Source organism: Limanda limanda, chromosome 1 (genome assembly GCF_963576545.1).
Source record: "Limanda limanda chromosome 1, fLimLim1.1, whole genome shotgun sequence".
NCBI lineage: Eukaryota > Metazoa > Chordata > Actinopteri > Pleuronectiformes > Pleuronectidae > Limanda > Limanda limanda.
This window is the reverse complement of record NC_083636.1, coordinates 5,178,908-5,198,355: the sequence shown is the minus strand read 5'-3', so window position 1 is coordinate 5,198,355 and position 19,448 is coordinate 5,178,908.

The following is a 19,448-nucleotide window of genomic DNA, read 5'->3' as shown; positions in this document are numbered from 1 at the left end:
GATAGATAGATAGATAGATAGATAGATAGATAGATAGATAGATAGATAGATAGATAGATAAGTAGATAGGTAGATAGATAGATATATAGATAGCTAGATAGATAGATAGATAGATAGATAGATAGATAGATAGATAGATAGATAGATAGATAGATAGATAGATAGATAGATAGATAGATAGATAGATAGATAGATAGATAGATAGATAGATAGATAGATAGATAGATAGATAGATAGATAGATAGATAGATAGATAGATAGGTAGATAGGTAGGTAGATAGATAGATAGATAGATAGATAGATAGATAGATAGATAGATAGATAGATAGATAGATAGATAGATAGATAGATAGATAGATAGATAGATAGATAGATAGATAGATAGATAGATAGATAGATAGATAGATAGGTAGATAGATATATACAGTAGATAGATAGATATATAGATATATAGATAGATAGATATATAGATAGATAGATAGATAGATAGATAGATAGATAGATAGATAGATAGATAGATAGATAGATAGATAGATAGATAGATAGATAGATAGATAGATAGATAGATAGATAGATAGATAGATAGATAGATAGATAGATAGATAGATAGATAGATAGATAGATAGATAGATAGATAGATAGATAGATAGATAGATAGATAGATAGGTAGATAGATATATACAGTAGATAGATAGTTTCTGTTTTTAATATAAAAAGAATATTGTATGATAAATACATAAAGTGCTATTGTTGGGTATTTTTTGCACACATGTATATTCTGGGCTGAAGCCTGTGCAAGAAAAAAAAAACAGAAAAACAAGTGTTGGACTGATTCCTTCTTTAGTTTTTGGCTGCCAGGCAGTAAGAATAACTTTTCTTGTGATGATAAACCTGCGAGTCGCCACCGAGCCCTCCGAACCCGGGGGGGTCGGGGGGGGGGGGTCACCTGGTCAAGTGCACATCGATCCGACTAAAGAGAGGCGATGGCAGCATTTACAAGTGGAGATAAATCAATACATTTTGCTGTGAGTATTCTGAAATACACCAAAAAACGAGGACTGGAAGGTTTGAATGCCAGCTTGAATGAATGGAACCTGATATGGATTCAACCGTTCAGTCAGTTTGAAACATTCTCCGACGGCGCTAACGAGCAAAAACCCGAAGTTAGTTGAGACTGATGGGCGACGCCAGAAGATAGTTTCCCCTCCTCCGACGGCGATGATATTTGCCTTTGACCTACATTTATCGAACATTACAAATGTTGCCGTAATCACCGCAATTATTTTCAATTTGCCATCACCCCCCCAACCCCCTCTTTCTCTCTCCTTGGCGAATTAGAGAGAACTCCAAATTAACGAGGCTGCTGAGATTAGATGAGCTGCTTGCGGGTCACCTTTTCCTTTTCCACTGTTCACACTTTCCAAAAGTCTTTAGCTCCTCTGCTGGGCGACTGTCATCAGCCCCGGTGGAATATGTAAGATTAGTTATGCAATGTCAATTACACCAGTCATCAGTTACGCCCCGGTGAACATTAGCAGCAGCTCTGACTGATGGTGGGGGGGGTGCTCCTCCTGACCTTCCACTGGTGATATCGTTTTTATCGGGGGTGCAGGAGGTTTCTGTGTCAGGGAGGCGGAGTGTCAGGTCTTCTCCGAGCGCCCGGGGGACGGAGAGCGAAGTGGACAGCTGCCGATGTCTGAGAGCCCCGGCAAACAGGAAATGGCTAAGAGACACACAAGTAGCTGTCGGCCCGCGTTAGCATGAGTGACAGACTCGCCAGGTTTCGGAGTCGCGCGGACACGGCTCCATGCGCCGGACGGGAAACGATGCCAAACCGCAGGTAGGTGTTACCGACGCGTGAGGCCAACCCTGTGAGGTGTGAGGCCAGTGATGGGATCTCTGGTGGGAGACGTGGAAGGTGAAGCGAGCGTGTGACACATGGACGGGTCACAAATCAATTCCAGGGCTGACGTGAAGAGAGAGACAACCACTTGCAATCCCAACTACAGACAAATGAGTCTGTGGTTAACCTGAGCTGCACGTCTGGACTGCGGGAGGCAGCTGGAGAACCGAGAGAAACCTGCACACTCGTCATACCTGGAACCACAGTGCCAGCGACTGCACCACCAAGGCCATACGACTTTTAAACTCCTCTGAACTGCAATAACTCCACCAAACCAGCATATTTGAATATTTGCACCAGCATCGTGGTATATTTGAATATTTGCACTACTGGACAAATTGCACTATTGTTGTTTTATTTTTCTCTTCACATATATATTTAGATTTATATTTTTTATTTTCTATTTAACATTTTTGATATTCTATTTTGTTCTATTTAATACTATTTCTATTTTATTTAGGGCCCGAGCACTGACATCAAAGGTCAGGTGAGACCCTATTGAAATTGTAAGGATTATTATTATTATTCAGGCAAATAAATTGGCTTTTTTAAGGGCTTTACCATGCTCAAATTCTTACCAAAATTTGCAGAAAGTTAGAAAGTGGTGAAAATTTACGTATTCTGAAGGAATTTTCAATGGGCGTCGCAAAATGGCGGTGACGGTGCCCTCCGAGACCCCTGGAATGTGTTCACATTGACCGATCTTCACAAAAATCGATATACTGGTGTATCATGACCAGACAAACAAAAAAAGTATTCGGTGCAATTGGAAAAACACAACAGGGAGCCTGCTATTTTGCATGTAGTGGCCATTTTGGCCATATTCCACATTTTCACTTTGATGTACTTGTACTTTTGGTTGTAATTACTTGAGCATTGCTTAAAAAGAGCCTGTGACTCAAGTATTTCATTGCCAGCGACTGCTTCATGTTATCTCTGTGCATTTGACAATAAAATCTTGAATCTTGAATCTTGATTCGTCTTTACAATAAAGAGAAATACAAGATATGTGAGGGCTCTGCTGAGACCTCAATGCACAGATATACAGTGGAGTGTGTGGAAGCCCCAGCAGCTTCATAGATATGTTGTTTGTGCTCCTGTCCCCAGGAGAAATGCTTTCTGGGCCACAGATGTTGCCACTGCATTTGGCAACTGGGATAAACTGGCAGCGGAGGATTCCTCAGCGACATCAGTTGCCATTTGGCCTCATGTGACTGACCAGCGAGCGGTGACTGTATAGAGTCGGCCATCGTTAGAGGCAATTAGGAAAAGGGTTCGCGCTCTGAAATCGTGACAGAAGCAGAAGATGAGACTCTAGAGCTGGAGCGTGTTGACAAGCCCAGTGTAAAGCAAAACAAAACTCTACCCTGTTCCTTTTCCCGCACTCGCACATATTCTCGTTTCGTATTCCGAGCACGCGACGACGATTGTGGATTCAGCTTTCACAGAGGTTGGAAAATGCTCGGCAAGTTTGTTTTTCTTCATCTCAACCATCACGGTCTCTGGAGTCCGGGGCTGCTAATGAGTTTATTCTCGATGCAGAATGCAAATGCACGTCGGCCGTTCGACTGCAATCTCTCCGCGACACGTTAAAAGTGCAACATTCAACAGAAGAGATAACGCTGTAGCCTCGGTTTTGTCCCGGGCCTCAAATTGCTTTAAACATATCTTGTGCTTCATGGGAAGGAAGAGAGATCTTTCCTCCTGAGTGAGTCGTCATACTAAATGCTCACTTTCTCTCCCGCCCAGAAACTTCAGCTGAGCTTTGCTTCTCTTGCATCATCCATCCGGTCCCTGTGAACACACGGCTCTATTGATTGATAACAGTCAAGAGTGAGGACTCATCCCTTGATCTTTCCGCCGCTCTCCCACGCAGCGTTCCCCCCCTCAGCAGTCAGGTCATTAATCTCCACGTTATTGGTGAAATGCACTGACATCCCCCCATAAAATGGCACTTAATTTATGCATTATTTATGCCTCATTTATGTGCTCAGGTCCTCCGACTATTTATCAAATGTCCCCTCTTATGTCAAAACATGGAAATTGGGCGCCGTTACTCACGATACTCGAGGCAAACACACGAGTGGACAGGAAGTCTCCGGGGACGTCCGCTCACTGTCGCGGGAAAGTGTCTCATCCGGGCGACCGTGTGGGCAGAGCTGCTTTTTAGCTAACGAGTAATCACGCGAGGGACGTGGCGCGAAATGATGCAACGCGGCTCAACATCCTCCAGAAGAAACCACTTCTCCTCGGTGATGAAAGTCTTTGTGTCCCGTCACCGCTGCGAGCGTGGGATTGTTTTTGTGTTTGAACTGAAACGACTTATTTGTGCAGAGGAAACTCCACAAATGGTCCCTACATCAATCAATCAATCAATCAAATTTGATGTGTATAGCCCATATTCACAAATCACAATTCGTCTCATAGGGCTTTAACATGGTGTGACATCCTCTGTCCTTAACCCTCAACAAGAGTAAGGAAAAACTACAAAAAAAAACCTGTTAACAGGGTAAAAAATACGTAGAAACCTCAGAGAACCACATGTGAGGGATCCCTCTCCCAGGACAGACACAAGTGCAATGGATGTCAAGATAAAGATAAAGATTAAGATACATTTATTTGTTCCAAACAAATGCACAGACACGCACAAGCACACTCATGCAAGGAGGGCAATTTAACCTCTGCTTTTAACCCATCTGGTGCAGGACACACAGAGCAGTGAGCAGCCATGTACGGCGCCAGGGGAGCAGATGTTGGGGGAGTAAGGTGCCTTGCTCAGGGGCACTAGACAGGGTAGGGAAAATCCTCTTGGATTTTTGGACAGATCAATCCAGGTTCATCTTTTTGTTGTTTCTCCGTGGAGTCGAACCAGAGACGAACCAGAGACCTTTTCTGCCCATAGTCCAAGTTTCTGCCACTAGTCCACTGCCTCTCCCATAAGTGTAGGAAAACATCATCAAGATTAAAGTTTTTTAGCAGCATTGATGAGGGTAAACATTTTGAAGGATGACTTCAATACGGTATGTCAAGCAATCCTGCTGCAATCATAGTCTCTGGTCAGCAACCAGCAGGATCATGATCCACCATCCCGATCAGAGGCCACTTTAGTCCACAGTCATTGTCCACTGCCGCTTATTAGGATCCATCATGGGCCGCCGCCTCGGTCCTGGTCCACCGCCATCCGATGCCAATATGACAAAGTATCCTCCATTCCCTCTACGATCAGCAGGCACGATATAGAATCTGCATGAAGCTCCATGCTGTCTCTGTGCAGCCTGGAAGGGATTGGCAATCCTTCCACTACACCCTCCACCCCCCCGCCCGCCACCGCCACCGCCCTGGCCTATCATCCCCACATTGCCCCCAGGAGCAAGGTGAGTCACACTTCGCAGCACACACACAGACACACACACACACACACTCACCTGCAGCTACGCATCAGCAGCCATCACCTCCACGGGAAGCGACCCCTCTGCGTGACCTCAGCTGTCGACTCCTCGGTGTCAATCTGAATTCGTTCCCCCGACCGAGAGCCGGTTTCTGACACATCTCTCCTCCTCATGATGCCTCGGTGAGCGACTCTGTACTCTGGGAAAACAGCTCGGGAATATAGAGGCTAAGGAAAGAGGACAGATATTGGTTGAGGGCAGATTGATAACTTAATCTTTCCCTGTTTTTTCCTTTGTGGCATATTCCCATCGAGCTGTGCTGCGTGTACATGTTTCTGTTGAAGGACAGTTTTCTCTCTATCTCTTCTTCCCTAAATACTTCTTCTCCATATAAAATAGAGATTTAAAAATGGTTGTTAAGATTTGGATTTGTTGCAATCGTCCTTGTTGCATATGTGAATGAATAAAATATATGTTGCATATAAGAAATGAATAAGTACAAACATGTACTTGCAGTGTTTCTCATTAAAACACATTGGGTTAAACAGATTAACGCGTTTCCCTCCTTTCAACACATTTGCAATGCAGTGTTTTTATTCCACTGTTACTTATCAGCGACACTTTGGTCTCAGAACCGCTTCAGTTCTTCGTCCTCTTGAGATTCTGCTCCGTGTAATGATTGCATCACGTGTGTTCTGCCACTGAAGCTCTTTGACCCCACTGTCATGTCCGTGAAACCAGTTTGAGATGACTTCTGCTGACTGGATGGTTTTTTTTATTTCCCCTTCTCGATGCCGTCCCCAGAGATCAGCAGTTCCTGAGACCAACAATCATCCCGTGGTCAAAGAAAGCTGAAGGTCACTGAGATCACATCACGTCCCCGTGCTGATATTTGATGTAAACATTATCTGCTGACTTGTATCTGCAGGATTTCATGTATTGCATCTCTTCCACAGTTGCCAGCATGAATGAGTCGTTGCACCGTTGTTCCTAATAAAGTGCTCATAAAATATTCTCCCACCTTCACCTGCACAGTCGTCTCCTTTTCTATCTTTGTTGGTGCACAGCTGCTTTTATTTACACGTCAACTTTAGCTGTAGCACAAAAAGTGGGAAGCCAGTTTCAGTAAAGTGCATCACATCCAAACAGCGACACAATCATATAAAAAAAAGCTCCTTGGCAAAATAAGAGTCAAAAATTCAACAGCAAAACTCCAAGGCTGCCTCTAGTCCTACAGCTGCACTGGGGTGAGAGTTTGTCATATGTGTTTACTAGTGAAATGTGTCAATATTAACGAGAATGAAAAGAAAATCAACGTAGAAATAGTGTGTTGTGTGTGTCTCCCAGCTGCTCTCAGACTTGAAGTCCTCATATTTTCCTGAAGAGGCCGTATGTGAGAACAAAAATGTCCAAGTCAGTTGCTCTTAATATTTCCTGAAGACTTTCCTGCAAGCGCTTCTAGTAAAATGCCTCGATATAATGTGAGGCTGTGTGAGAAGGCAGCTGCAAAATATCTGTTGGCTTGTTTATGAGGTCTTGTTTCATGCGACTGACGCAAAGCAGGAAGGATGCAAACATCTCAGTTTGAAAATACACGCTGAAAATACTCGTTTTTTTTGCAGAGGCAGCAATAGACACAACGATCCATACATCATGTGCTTCCTCCCGCCTGCTTCCCCTGGTCGCTGCCTCTCCCCTGTGGTTGTGAAGTGAAGTCCGACCTGGACAATCTTCTGCTGCGCTCTCCATATGTGTAGAGCAGATTCTGAAATAATTTTTCACAACATGCTATTTAACTTGATGATGTGACTTGAGTGAGGCCCCCACCTTTCTCTCCGGCGAGCACACTCTCATCGCCGCGACCCTCAGGATCTGAGCCGACTCTCCATAAGGTACCGTTACAGAAGCAGGAGTCCAATTTGTCAGTTTTCCCTGAGAGCATGAATCAATGATGAGAGGACTTAACTCAGCCACGGGGGGGCTCTTCCTCGGCAGATGATGCATCTGCATCTTACATAAACTGCAGCAGATGTGGGAGCACTTATAGCACTGGGCCGGCATTAAAAATGACATAAAGCGGAGGGGTAACAAGGGCACAGATGTTTCCTGCTTTAAGGTAGAAAAGCATCTGTTTGTGTGTTTGCTTCACTTACCGCTCGGCGCCGTTTTAATGATGAATGTTTCCAGGTTATCGTCGCAGAAGATTCAGATTCAGACGGGTGTGAAAACGCAGTCGCTTGAAGTCACTCGGCTTCTAAGAGATTTGATGATTATCCAGTTAACTGGAGAATTTTATTTAGAAACAGATCTGCTAATGTAAATGCCAACTCACACATGTTTTATTTTTATTCCTCATTTGATCTAACGCATATTAATGTGCTCACCATCAGACAATTTATCTTTATTGAAATTCAAAACGAAGGGGGGGGGTGGAACCCAGTGTATTTTGGTATAGTCCGCTTCATTATTTCGATATTGATCCAAGCAGCATAAGGGATTTGGAGTGTGTTTAAATAAACAGAATAAATCTGCTGTTTGCCCCTGAAGCAATTCATATCTTAAACTTTTCTTTTTTGTCCAAATATGGGTTTAAAAATAAAGAAAACTATGTGTGAGTGTTGCATATATATAATCCATAACTCCTCTAATTCTTAATTTACGTATATTGATGGGAACAGACTCCACAGGGCTGCTTTACTACATTTTGTATCTTGGATCTATCGCCATTAGAAATTCAAATCAAGCACCGAGGTGTTGCACAGCTAAACAGCTTGTGTGTGTAAAGAGGGAACTACACACGTCACAAGAGAACCCACTGGCATTTTTGAAAAGTTTCCATATTCATATTCAAACGGTGTAATATATGCAATTAACACAAAGTTTCTGGCGTTCCCTGAATCTCCCCTTCCTGTAACATAACTGCACAGTGCTCAGGTAAAGTCAGGAGCAGCCTGTGGACATTTCCAGCTGTGATACCGAGAGCTGAATCATCAGAGAGACGAGGCTTATTCTGTGATTCGCTTGCAGAGACTTTCAATAAGATGCTGTTTTGCTGACATTTTGTGCTGCAACCTGCACAGAGCAGATTACATTCACTCTAATCTGAGGGACTCTGGTCTTAAAGAGATGTCACTTGCTTTTCAAACTGAGGAGAAATTGGACTGAAGCCCCAGGGTTCGTCCAATAGGGAAACAGATTTAGATCAGATTAGATTAGAGTCTGAAGATGATGATCCAGACACTGGAGACTCTTGATTGGTGTCAATCAACCCGTGAAGACATGCAGGACTACACTGGGATTATGTGAGGAAACGTCTAACAGGGATAGAAAACTGACACTGACGGATCTCAAAGGCTTTTCAATGAGCAGAATTAATAATTGAGCAATAACTCAGTAGCCCATTAAAGATGTTTACAGTGGAAACAATAATTATTCACAGAAGCAGCGTTGGCAGGAGCAGAAGGCCCCTGAGTGTTGCTCTGGCCGTATATATGTGTCTCCTTGATGCAAGCAAGGAGAAATACGGTTGGATTAGACCTTGCTGTGCCCTCTGGCCTTGGGCCTGTTTATTAATACGCATTACTTTTTAATGTCTCATAGTAAATAATGTATTGGAATTGTGACAATATGCAACTTGGCCATTACCTGCAGGCGATCAGATTGATGGCGGGGGCCAGCGGGGGCCTTGGCCCCTCTGATGACAACGTACCGCTATAAATTACAGCACAGATGCAAACTGTGAGAATTTATAATGCAGGGAACACACAGGGGTGATAGGAGCTCGGGCAGCGGGGGGGGCACAAGTGGTAGCTGAACTTACTGTACATCTGCATCCATGTTCCTTCCATTTTGCTTTTAACTTTGTCAAATTCAGTCACGATTTCACATTTCTACACGTCATCAGAGCCGTTGTTGTCCGACATTACTTAGAAGTAATTATCTCTGTGGCCAATGATGTCGTAATGGCAGGAATTGCGTTTGCCCCCCCGGCCACTTACTGAGGAGACGCTTCCTTCACAGACACTTTATTAGTTGCAATGTCACAAATGTAATTAGCATTTTACTCAGGCTGGTAGAAAAGAGCCGTGTCGTCACTTTAAGATGTATTTGGGTTTAAAAGACGTCTCAAGGTGAGAGTATCTGGAAATGAGGCAGAAACTTACATAATAATGTTGAGTACACACAGTGACAAATATTTATCTGAGCAGCTCACACCCGGTTCATTCTCAGGGAGGGAGGGTCAACGCTGATAAAAGGCATTTTGATAAGTTGGAAGGTGCAGGGAGACGATTAATGCCCGAGTCCAGCAGAGTCTGAGGAAATGTTATATATTTTTTAAGATCCTTACGTTCAAAGGGAACACGCCCAGAGATTTAAGGGACAATTTGCTTTGAGTTGAATCCCCTTTTCATGTGTATCCGAGATTCACTTTGCAATTTTATGCATTTTAGCTGCCTTGTAATATATTTTAAAAAATGTGTCACAAGGATGTCAGGAGCAGAGATGAGCTAATTCTTTTTACCTCCCTTCATAAAATATGAAATTATTATTTTTGATTGGCAGGTAAAGTGTTTAGGTGGAGAAATAACACATATTATTTTTGAAAGGATTGCACCCTACCATCAGGGCTGCTCCATCTTTTCATGTTATTTCTCACTTTAGCTGTGAATAGGTTCCTCATGCCGGGATTGGAAGCTGTCAGTGATGTTAACTCCTCAGCATTTAAACTTTATAAATCTAAAGGCTACACTGGACTGCGGTGATTCCCGAGGTCACGGGGAACCATTCACTTTTAAATATATTCAATTTGTTCCTCAAGACGATTCTAAAGGATTCAAGAGTGGCTATACGATAAGTGGAATAGGGCTTAATGGATTGGAGACATAAAGGAGTCGATCATCCGCCAACAATTAACAGGCGACTTCACTCCCCTTGACCCAAACCCCTTCATTTCTAAAATCCACAAAAAAAAGCTATTACAAACCAATTATGTGATTATTTGCAAAGAGGAGTTTGTTGGAGATTTTTCTTTTAGGATTGAGAGCAGAGAAAAGTGCACTTGTCAAATATATCAACAATCTCCTCATGGCCTCATGGAACTATTCTTCTCCTGCTGGACCTCAGAGCTCCATCTGAAACCGCTGATTACAAGAGTTTATAATTTAGACTAGAACACTTTATTGGGATTATATGAGCCACTGTTGGTTTGACTCATATGGGATGGATTTGCAGTTAGGATTAATGTGAACAGTGCCTCTTATTTTTTGAGTTGACCATCAACCAATATTGTCTATATAATCACAAAGAATCTCGTAGATTTCCATCTTTCATGACCCACCTGTATTCCTGAAGATGAAACTGGGCAGATAAAACCCTTAAGCCTGGATTATGTAGAATGTTTTACTCCTAAATTCACATTAGAAACTTTAAATTATTGTACTTGGCCCCTTAAACACCTGCAGAGAACATTATCTAATCATATAGTTACTTTGGACGACATCACTTTGGCCTCACACATAAAACAAGTGTCTGGGACAGTCTTCGCCCATCCTCCACCCCCCCTGCAGGATATTATGAAAATTAGAATCATCCCCGTTTAAAGACCAATGCCAAAGACTAATCCTCACATGTGTTACCTCCACATTGGACGACTGTAATTCCTTATTGTCAGGATGTCCCAATAAATCTGGGAGAAGCCTCCGGCGAAGCCAACATGCTGCCGAGAGCAGCACCGAGAGGAATCAGGAAAAATAAATCACATATCAGCCATGTTAGCTTCTCTCCTGTGGCTCTTTGTAAAACCCAAACCTTTCTCCTCAGGTGCAGAGCTCTTGATAACCAAACTCCAACAGATCTGAAAGAGCTCAGGATATCATTTTTATCCCGGTAGAACATTTTACTCTCTAAATACTACTCATAGTTTCTGGAGTCTTGAAGTTTAATGTACCTGAATCATTTATTTCTGTATTGATCTCATTACTGTCTTTACACCAACCGGCCTGGCAGGGCTTGCATATTATGGGATGTGCAGCTGTTCCTGTTCTCTATCTCTCTCTCAAGGTCAACCCCAACGTTGGCAGATGGCCGCCCACCCTGAGTTCAGTTCTGCTCGAGGTTTTTCGTGTACGCTCTCGACATGACCCCGTAAAGCGCCTTGAGATAAAACAAGCTGTGATTCGAAGTTATACAAAGAAAGATGAATTGAATTGATAAATGGTAAATTGAAGCTACGGTGTTGAAAGGTTGTTCTCTCCCACGTTAGTATTTTCTGTGTTTTAACGTTTAGATCAGATTAATATCGACATTATTTTCATTGCATAGACAAAATGAATAAACCTGAACTAGATGTGCAGAGAGAAGTAAAATTCAGAGAAGTATAAATACAAAAATAACAGTGGTGAGTATATATGAATAAAGAAATATATGAGAAATGAATACTCTCTAGCATTTCATCTATTTACAGTATAGCAAGTGCAGGTAAAAGGTGAAAGAACTAGTTAGAGTAAAGTAGTAGACGTAATATAATAAAAAACTAAATATATATACATATATACACTATAGTTCAGATATGTAGATCTACAGCATAAACAGCAGAATATGAATGGGTCATATACATATATATGGTGGTATAAACATGTTTTTATATTGGTATTGGTTTTGGTATTGGTATAAGTACTAAATTAGCTGGTGTAAGTAGTTATATTGGTATTTAGATATATACTGAGATATCTTTCCTCCTCCTCAGTAGATTCAGAGTGACTCAGTTGTTTATTATCCCTTCACACCAGTACATGCGGCAGCCTCTGGTGATCTTCTTCAGAGGTTCAATTAATTCTCCTCATCCAACCTGATCTTATTGTGTTACACTGACTGCCGAGGCCGAGTTGGACGAGTTCTCTCATATTTCGAATGCATGAGCCGAACACAATGTGGGTGTTACTCTGGAAACAAGCCCTGACCAAGTGTGGGCTGGCATCGAAATACTGTGTGTGGAATGAAAATGTGTCTGGGTTAGAGAGGAAAATACAGAAGTATGATCGTTCCTGAGGCGTTGGAGGGCTCAGGCTAAAACCTGGAGACGGAGGGATCTCCAGTATGTGTTCATACTGTGGGCATCCAGGCCGGCTGGCAGGGGCTGGTGAGAGCATCTGTTCCCAGTGTAATGAGTGTGCCCTGCCTCCTCTTACACACTCCCACCATTACCAGTGTTTAATTAGAGACATCCCACCCTGGTTGTTGCCGAGGCTGTCGACACTCAGGCAGGGAGGGACACAGACAAAGGGGACAGACAGGAATGGGACAGACAGGAAATGCACATATGGACTGGTTGGTTCTCAGGTGCTGCTTTTGCAAGAATTAGGAGCCGAAGCCACGTCCTCTCTCTCTCAGCTTCACATGCATTATTCAGTGGAATAAAACCAACAGTCTGACAAGGCTGTCCAGTCCATGCGATGGAGGAAAAAGGCTTGTTGAGAAATGATGCGTCGCAGTCAAAACACTGTCCGGGGCTTATTCCTATGAATAAAGCATTGTTGAGAAATGATGCATCCCGGGCTCTTTCTGACTTGTGTGACAAATCCTGTTTCTTATGGCCATTGTCATCGTGTGGCAGTGATGTATGTGGTTTGTGTTTGACCCCAAAAGGATTTACATTGTATAATGCAGCATAATCACGTACGTCTATGTCAACAAGTCCTTTCTGAACCTGAACAAGCAGAAGTTTTACTTTAACTTTAACTTGTCCCGAAGGTGGCAGAAGCACCAGGTTGATTTAGCTCGGGCACAACTTGTTTGAGACACAAGCCAGAAAATGGTTCTCGATATAAATGGGTTCTTGAATATCTCCTTTCTCCCCCATTTGGGTTTATTTTGAACTAAATCAGAAACTAATTTAAACCATAAAGATGAATTCATGTTGAGTAGTTAATGTGTAAATTCCTGTAATCTACACATAAACCAGAGGATCCATAAACGCCGACGCCTGGTGGAGGTTATTTTAACCTTTCTCTAAACCTTTCATTAAGCTCCATTACTCGGCCTGACCAGTATTTACTCAGGATTTTCCATTTCTCGCAGTAAACCAGCATCTCAGCAGCCCAGCACGGCTGTATCGGCCTCATGGGATTGACCAGTGGACCTTGTGGGCTTAGAAACCGCGTGTGGTTAATGTGGTTGGACAATTTATGTGAGATCCACACAAAATTAACAATTCAGGTCACCACGGGCAAACGGACACAGGCTAATTGGCGGATACGGGAAACTCAGGTCACGCCAATTGACTCGATGTGATTTACATGGATCGACAAGACTTTGACAAGACTTTTATTTAAGCAAAATAAGAACAGAGATTACACCAGGAGCAGGTTTAAGATAATGAAATAATCAGCAATGGACAATAGTCGTTTATTTGGATAAAACCGGGTCTTAGCTGTAAACCATACAAACCTTGTTTTACTGATACAACACCTCACACTCTACTTGCCTGGCAGACATTTCTGATTGAAAAGTGGTTGAAGAGCCCTTCAGCTGCTGTAACGACTCCCCTCTCATCTTATATCATCCCATCTGGAAAGCAGCAGAATCAGGGGTTTGATCAGCCTCTTTTAAAATTCACCCCCTGACCTCGGCGACGCCCCCCCCCCGTGTGCCGCGCCTCCTTCCTCGAGGACAGTTAAAGAGATGCTGAGTCAGGCGGCCGATGGAGGTGACAAATGTTTCTCCATTGATGTTGTGCAGATGATTTACAGGCCCAGTTAACTGGGGAGGTCTGCCAGGCAGGAGCTGCATGTGAGTAAGTGAACGAGAGAGAGAGAGAGAGAGAGAGAGTGTGTGTGTGTGTGTGTGTGTGTGAGTGTGTGTGTGCGTACGCGCAGTGAAAAGATGAATTGGAGAGTAAACACACATAAATCAGTTCATCCCCATTTTTTTCTTTTTGAAATTGACTCCAAATTTTTTGAAGGCCCCACTTGGAGTGAGATTACAATAAACTATCTGTTATGGAACGATGGGAGAACGCTTATGTGATGGAGAACAAATGCAACAGAATGAATCTCATACATTTTTTACCTGAAACACTTTAAATAACATCCGCTGCATGTGTTTAATAACAGGAAAATATAATAACATTGATAACAATAACAGTAATGATAATAACAATAATAACGAATAGCATATTTCATACAAGAAATGCATCTCAATGTGCTTTGCATACCATATACATAAACATGTTAATAGAAATACAATCATGTTAAAATTGAATTCGTATAAAATAACATATTTTAATCACATTTAAAATAAAAGGAAAGAAAATAAATCAAATTTAAAAAAGCATACAAACTGTGTGGGTGAGTTCAAGATCTAGTTAAAGACTGAAGTAAAAATAAATGCTTTAAGTTTCCTCTTAAACATGTTTACTTAACTTCTCTGATTTCAAGTTGCAGATCTGATCCTCAACTTTGAAGCAAATAAATGTAATAAAGCTGCTTCTCCTATTTTCTTTCATTTAGAAGACTTGAGGAGTTATAGTAAATTTATTTTAATCAATTATAACGTACCTGCACATTGTTCTTGTATGTGCTTCATCCAGGAAGTGTGGTCCGGTTGATTTGCAGGTGGCAAAAAAGCATATTAAAGTCTTATATATGGGAATTATTGGGTGAATCTGTAATAAGGAAGAAAAGCACCAATGAATGAATGGATGGATGAATTGATTGATGGATGGATGGATGAATGGATGGATGGATGGATGGATGGATGGATGGATGGATGGATGGATGGATGGATGGATGGGTGGATGGATGGAGAAGACATCATGCAACACCGGAAAGACAAATGGAAAATCGCAGCACCTCACCACCAGGTAAGATTTAAGGGATCAAACCGGGACATTTCCAAAGAAACTGCCTTATAGCTCAAGACCCTGCACCTCAGTGAAGCTGCATTAAAACTAAGCACTTGCCAGAACGTGAATTCAAAGGGAAATCATCACTCAGGGGGAACTTTAAATCCACCCTCGCTTAAAAAATCTTTTAATGTTGCAAAGCGATTTTTTCTCTTCCTCCACTTCGAGACCTTTTGATGCCACATTCTTCTTTCACGGCCAAAGGAACAGATTTGATAGCGACTAAGAGGCTGAGATCAAGGGAAGGTTAACAACTTCTTATTTTTCCATAAATTTATTTATCTTTTTCTTTTTATTCCCGACAGTTGACTTCTCTTCAGAGGCCGAGCCAGAGCTGCAGCATGAGGGAATATCTGTGGGGTTGGAGGACGGAGTTCACTGAGAACTGAGAACCTCCTGATGATCAATGAGCCAATCCCTGGGGTGTGCTGGTAGTGGGAGGGGTCTATAGCAACAGGTAGCACTGCTAAATGTCCCAGCATGCATCAGGATTGCACAAACTTGGCTGAAGGGTGTGGGATGGATCAGAGAACAACCTTTTAAAATAACCTGCAGATCAGGGGGAGGATCTAGGAATTTGTTCTTACATCTACTCATCTATAAAATCATGCAAATTTAGGAAACTTATATCTATGGGTTTGTAAATTGAAGCATCTTGATTGGATATAAGGAGACTGTTAAACAATCATGATTTTTCATTTATATGCTTGTCACGGCCTCCTTAAAGAAACCAGGACATTTGAGAAAGGACGCCAAGAGAAGGCAAGTGCCATATTTATGTATTTACTGAGCCGGCCTCACTATGGGTCGTCACACTCAGCTCATCCCCCTAAACCACCTTAAGACAAACTCCCGACTATAAAATAAATAAAACAGGCGCACGGAAAAACCTGCAGCTCAAACCAAAACAACAATTTCAAACAAGAAAAGCCAAGATCATCATGACATAAGGACTGGACCAGGAGAGCAATTTGTTATGAGATCTCATACTTTAGCTGCTATCTCCTCCCAAATTCACAATTTAGTCTAAACACATCATGTATTAGCGAGTTCAATAAGTTAGAAGAAAAGCTAAAATAAAACAATGTGCATAAAACAAGAAACAAAGAGGAAATTGACCTTGAGTTTGTGCGTGGGCGTTGTAAATGAGAGATTTCTCCACAGGGTCACAGTGGAGATGAAGTGGTTCCACAGCAGCAGCAGCAGCAGAAGTTGAGTCGTGTGTCCCTGAGAGCTGAAGGAGTCCTGGTGGACCAGAGCTCTGTTGGCAGATCTCCCAAAGCCTCCACACACAGTTGATATAAGACCTGACTCTCTGCTGTGATAGTCCTTATTAACATCCAGCAGATTCCTTCTCTTTTCTCTCCCCGCCCTCCATCATGTCTTTCATTTTCCCTCTGTTCCCTCATCTAAATTGCATGTGGAGGGGTGTTGTGTGTTTGGGAGAGGACATAAATCCACCGGGGGGGTGCTGCGGGCAAGGTCTTCATCACAGGCTCATTCCTCATCACTTTGCATAAAGTCAGCAACTTCATAATTACACAGGGCATCAGTGAGTGTGGATAAAGAGAATAAAAAAAATATTAAAAAGCGCTTTGTGCAGCTAGTGACTGCAAAGACACATCGTAATGTTCAGAGTCCAGCGGGTTATCTGGTCTTATCAAATAATGATGATGACAATACGGCTGCTGAACCATTATTTAAGCTTTAATTCATAAAGAGGATTTTAATTAGTATCGTCTATGACTTATAAATGCAGGACGCAGGTGGGCCAGGATAACTGGACAGCGGTTATTACTGTGAAATTCGGATTTCACCCTGGCTTATTTTCCATAAATGTGAGCAGATGGACTCCCTAGTGGTTTTTAGACTTGTCCTGTGGTCCGGACTTTCTCCTTCTTCAGCTACAGGCAGATGTAAAGTAATAATTCTGCTGCAGATATCAAAAACTCTATTGATGTCGGTGTCTTCTACATGTGTGGCTTCTTCTTTTCACGCAGAGATATTTGTTTTTCATTTAGTTTGTGTCTGTCGCTTGTTAGAAATGTCATTTTGAGATTAGTAGTGATCTTGATGTGGAGCCTCGGTACTGAGATCCCCTGGATTCATGGTCTATACAAATCATAAGTTACTATCAGGGATCAATCATCACGTTTAACCCCGTTTTATAGCATCAATAAAATCTTGGTCAGCATCACCTGAGATACCCCCGCCTCCACCCTCCAATCAATCACCCGTCAATTAGAAGGAAGCAGAAATGGCAGATTCATGAATTTCCGCAGTAGAAACTTGCAGTGAAGTAAAGCTGTGACTCACCTCAGGCAAATGTCCTCTGGTTGTTTTACAAATGTTGCAACAAAAGGACACAGAGAGATATTAATTTTCATTTGGGTGGTTTCCTGTGCATGTTTAATAACTGGTCTGAGCTGGTTTGCTTCTAGTTGGACTGAATGGGTTTGTTGGGGCGGTGACGTGGATCTAACGCGAGGGAAATAACCTGCGATGCGTCAAAGAGAAGGAGGAAATAAAGGAGAGGACAGAGGAAGAGATGAGAGTGACAATATCTGGAATATTCCTGATGATTCTGCACTTATACCCGATGCTTAATTACTTCATTAATTATCCTGCCACGAAAAATTGGAAGGAATTTAACAAGTAGTCATTAGTTAATCTTCAGTTACAATGCACAGGCACGAAGGTCAATACAATAAGTCACTTTAAATGAGATATATATTCAGATACAATGAGGGTATGTGTGGATGGATTTAAACACTGCGGCCCCGGGGCGATTTGTCATTTTTATGCAGGCGCAGCAGAGGACGACTGTGCATTTTCACACTTACACAACAGCAAAGCGCTAAAGGGTTTTTCTCAACTCTCTGTTCTGTTCGTGCTTAATTTCCTCAATGATTTTTTTCTGATGAAGACTAATCATTTCCTTTGGTTGAAAATGAAAATGTCTGTCTGTCGTTGCACACACACACACACACCTTTGTCGTTGCACATCTGCATGCACGTGTGCGTCAGTCTGTGTGTGTTCCATACCGTTTTGCGGTGATTAATGTGCCACGTCATCCTCCCGGTGATCAGAGATGATATCCCATAATGGCCCTTTGTGTTGTAATCTGGAGCCAGAGGGTGAAAACAACCAGAGTCCAAGTGAAACTGAGTTGGAGGAGGAGAAGCTTTCTGCACAAATTAAATATAAATACGTCTCATGAATCCAGAGAAAAGGGCTTCAATCAACTTGGCTGTGAGCTCAGAGGGCAAATTGTGTTTATTCTTTTTTTGTTTAATCAAATCTAACAAATTGTCCTTATGCTAGTATATAAATGAATTAAAAAAGGATTAGTTTAATAAAAAAATGCTGTTTGAAGGGAGATAAAAATGACACATTTGCACATTTTAAGACACGTGAAATAAAGATAGTTTGACTGGACCCCCGGCCCCTGGTTGCCATGACAACACATCATACTGCAACACATCATTTAAAGCAGCATGTTCAGCCAATTTCTTCCCAAAATGGAAATAACCACGACTTTTTGAAGACAAAGCTGAGTCAGATGTTAAGGGTAACTTTGCTTCCAGCCTTCAGATTCTGCAGCAACAAAAACTGCAGCTCAGCTCAGACTGTATTGTGATGTTAGCTTTTTGTCTGTGTTCTGAAAATTCCCCCTGAAGTTGTGCCCGTCTCTTTGTGGTGGATGAATTCCATCCTCAGTTATTTCCCTGTTATGATCCAATCATCGTTTCCCTTTGACGTTCGTGTTAAAAGAGCCGCTCGCCGCCCTCCTGCCCCGACCCGTTATCCCCGGGTTTGTTTGTGTGCACACTCCATGTGAGCTACGTGTAATTATACTGGGATCTGAATATTATTTACCTCTCGCAGCAAACGCCACTGTTTGTTGCTGTTGTCCAATGCATGTAGCTTCCTGCTGCTGCTTGTTATTGCTGATTTGCCGCTGCTGGATGTCTGTAGGCGTAGAGCTCACTGGCATCTGCTCTGTAACCAGGGACTTATTTCCCTTCCTGGGAAAGGACTCAGAGAAATGTGTAGCTAGTGGTGAGCAGGGAACCAGATGGCATCCAGGTTGTCCTGCTTACTAATGGTGACTAGGAATTACACTTTGTTTACTCTTAAGGCTCTTATATACTACAACGTGTCCGTTTCTCGGAGAGTTCTCAGCAGGGGGCAAAGACTCTTTTTGATTTTTACTTCTCCGTCAGTCTACGTCCGGAAAAAATTCACCGCCAA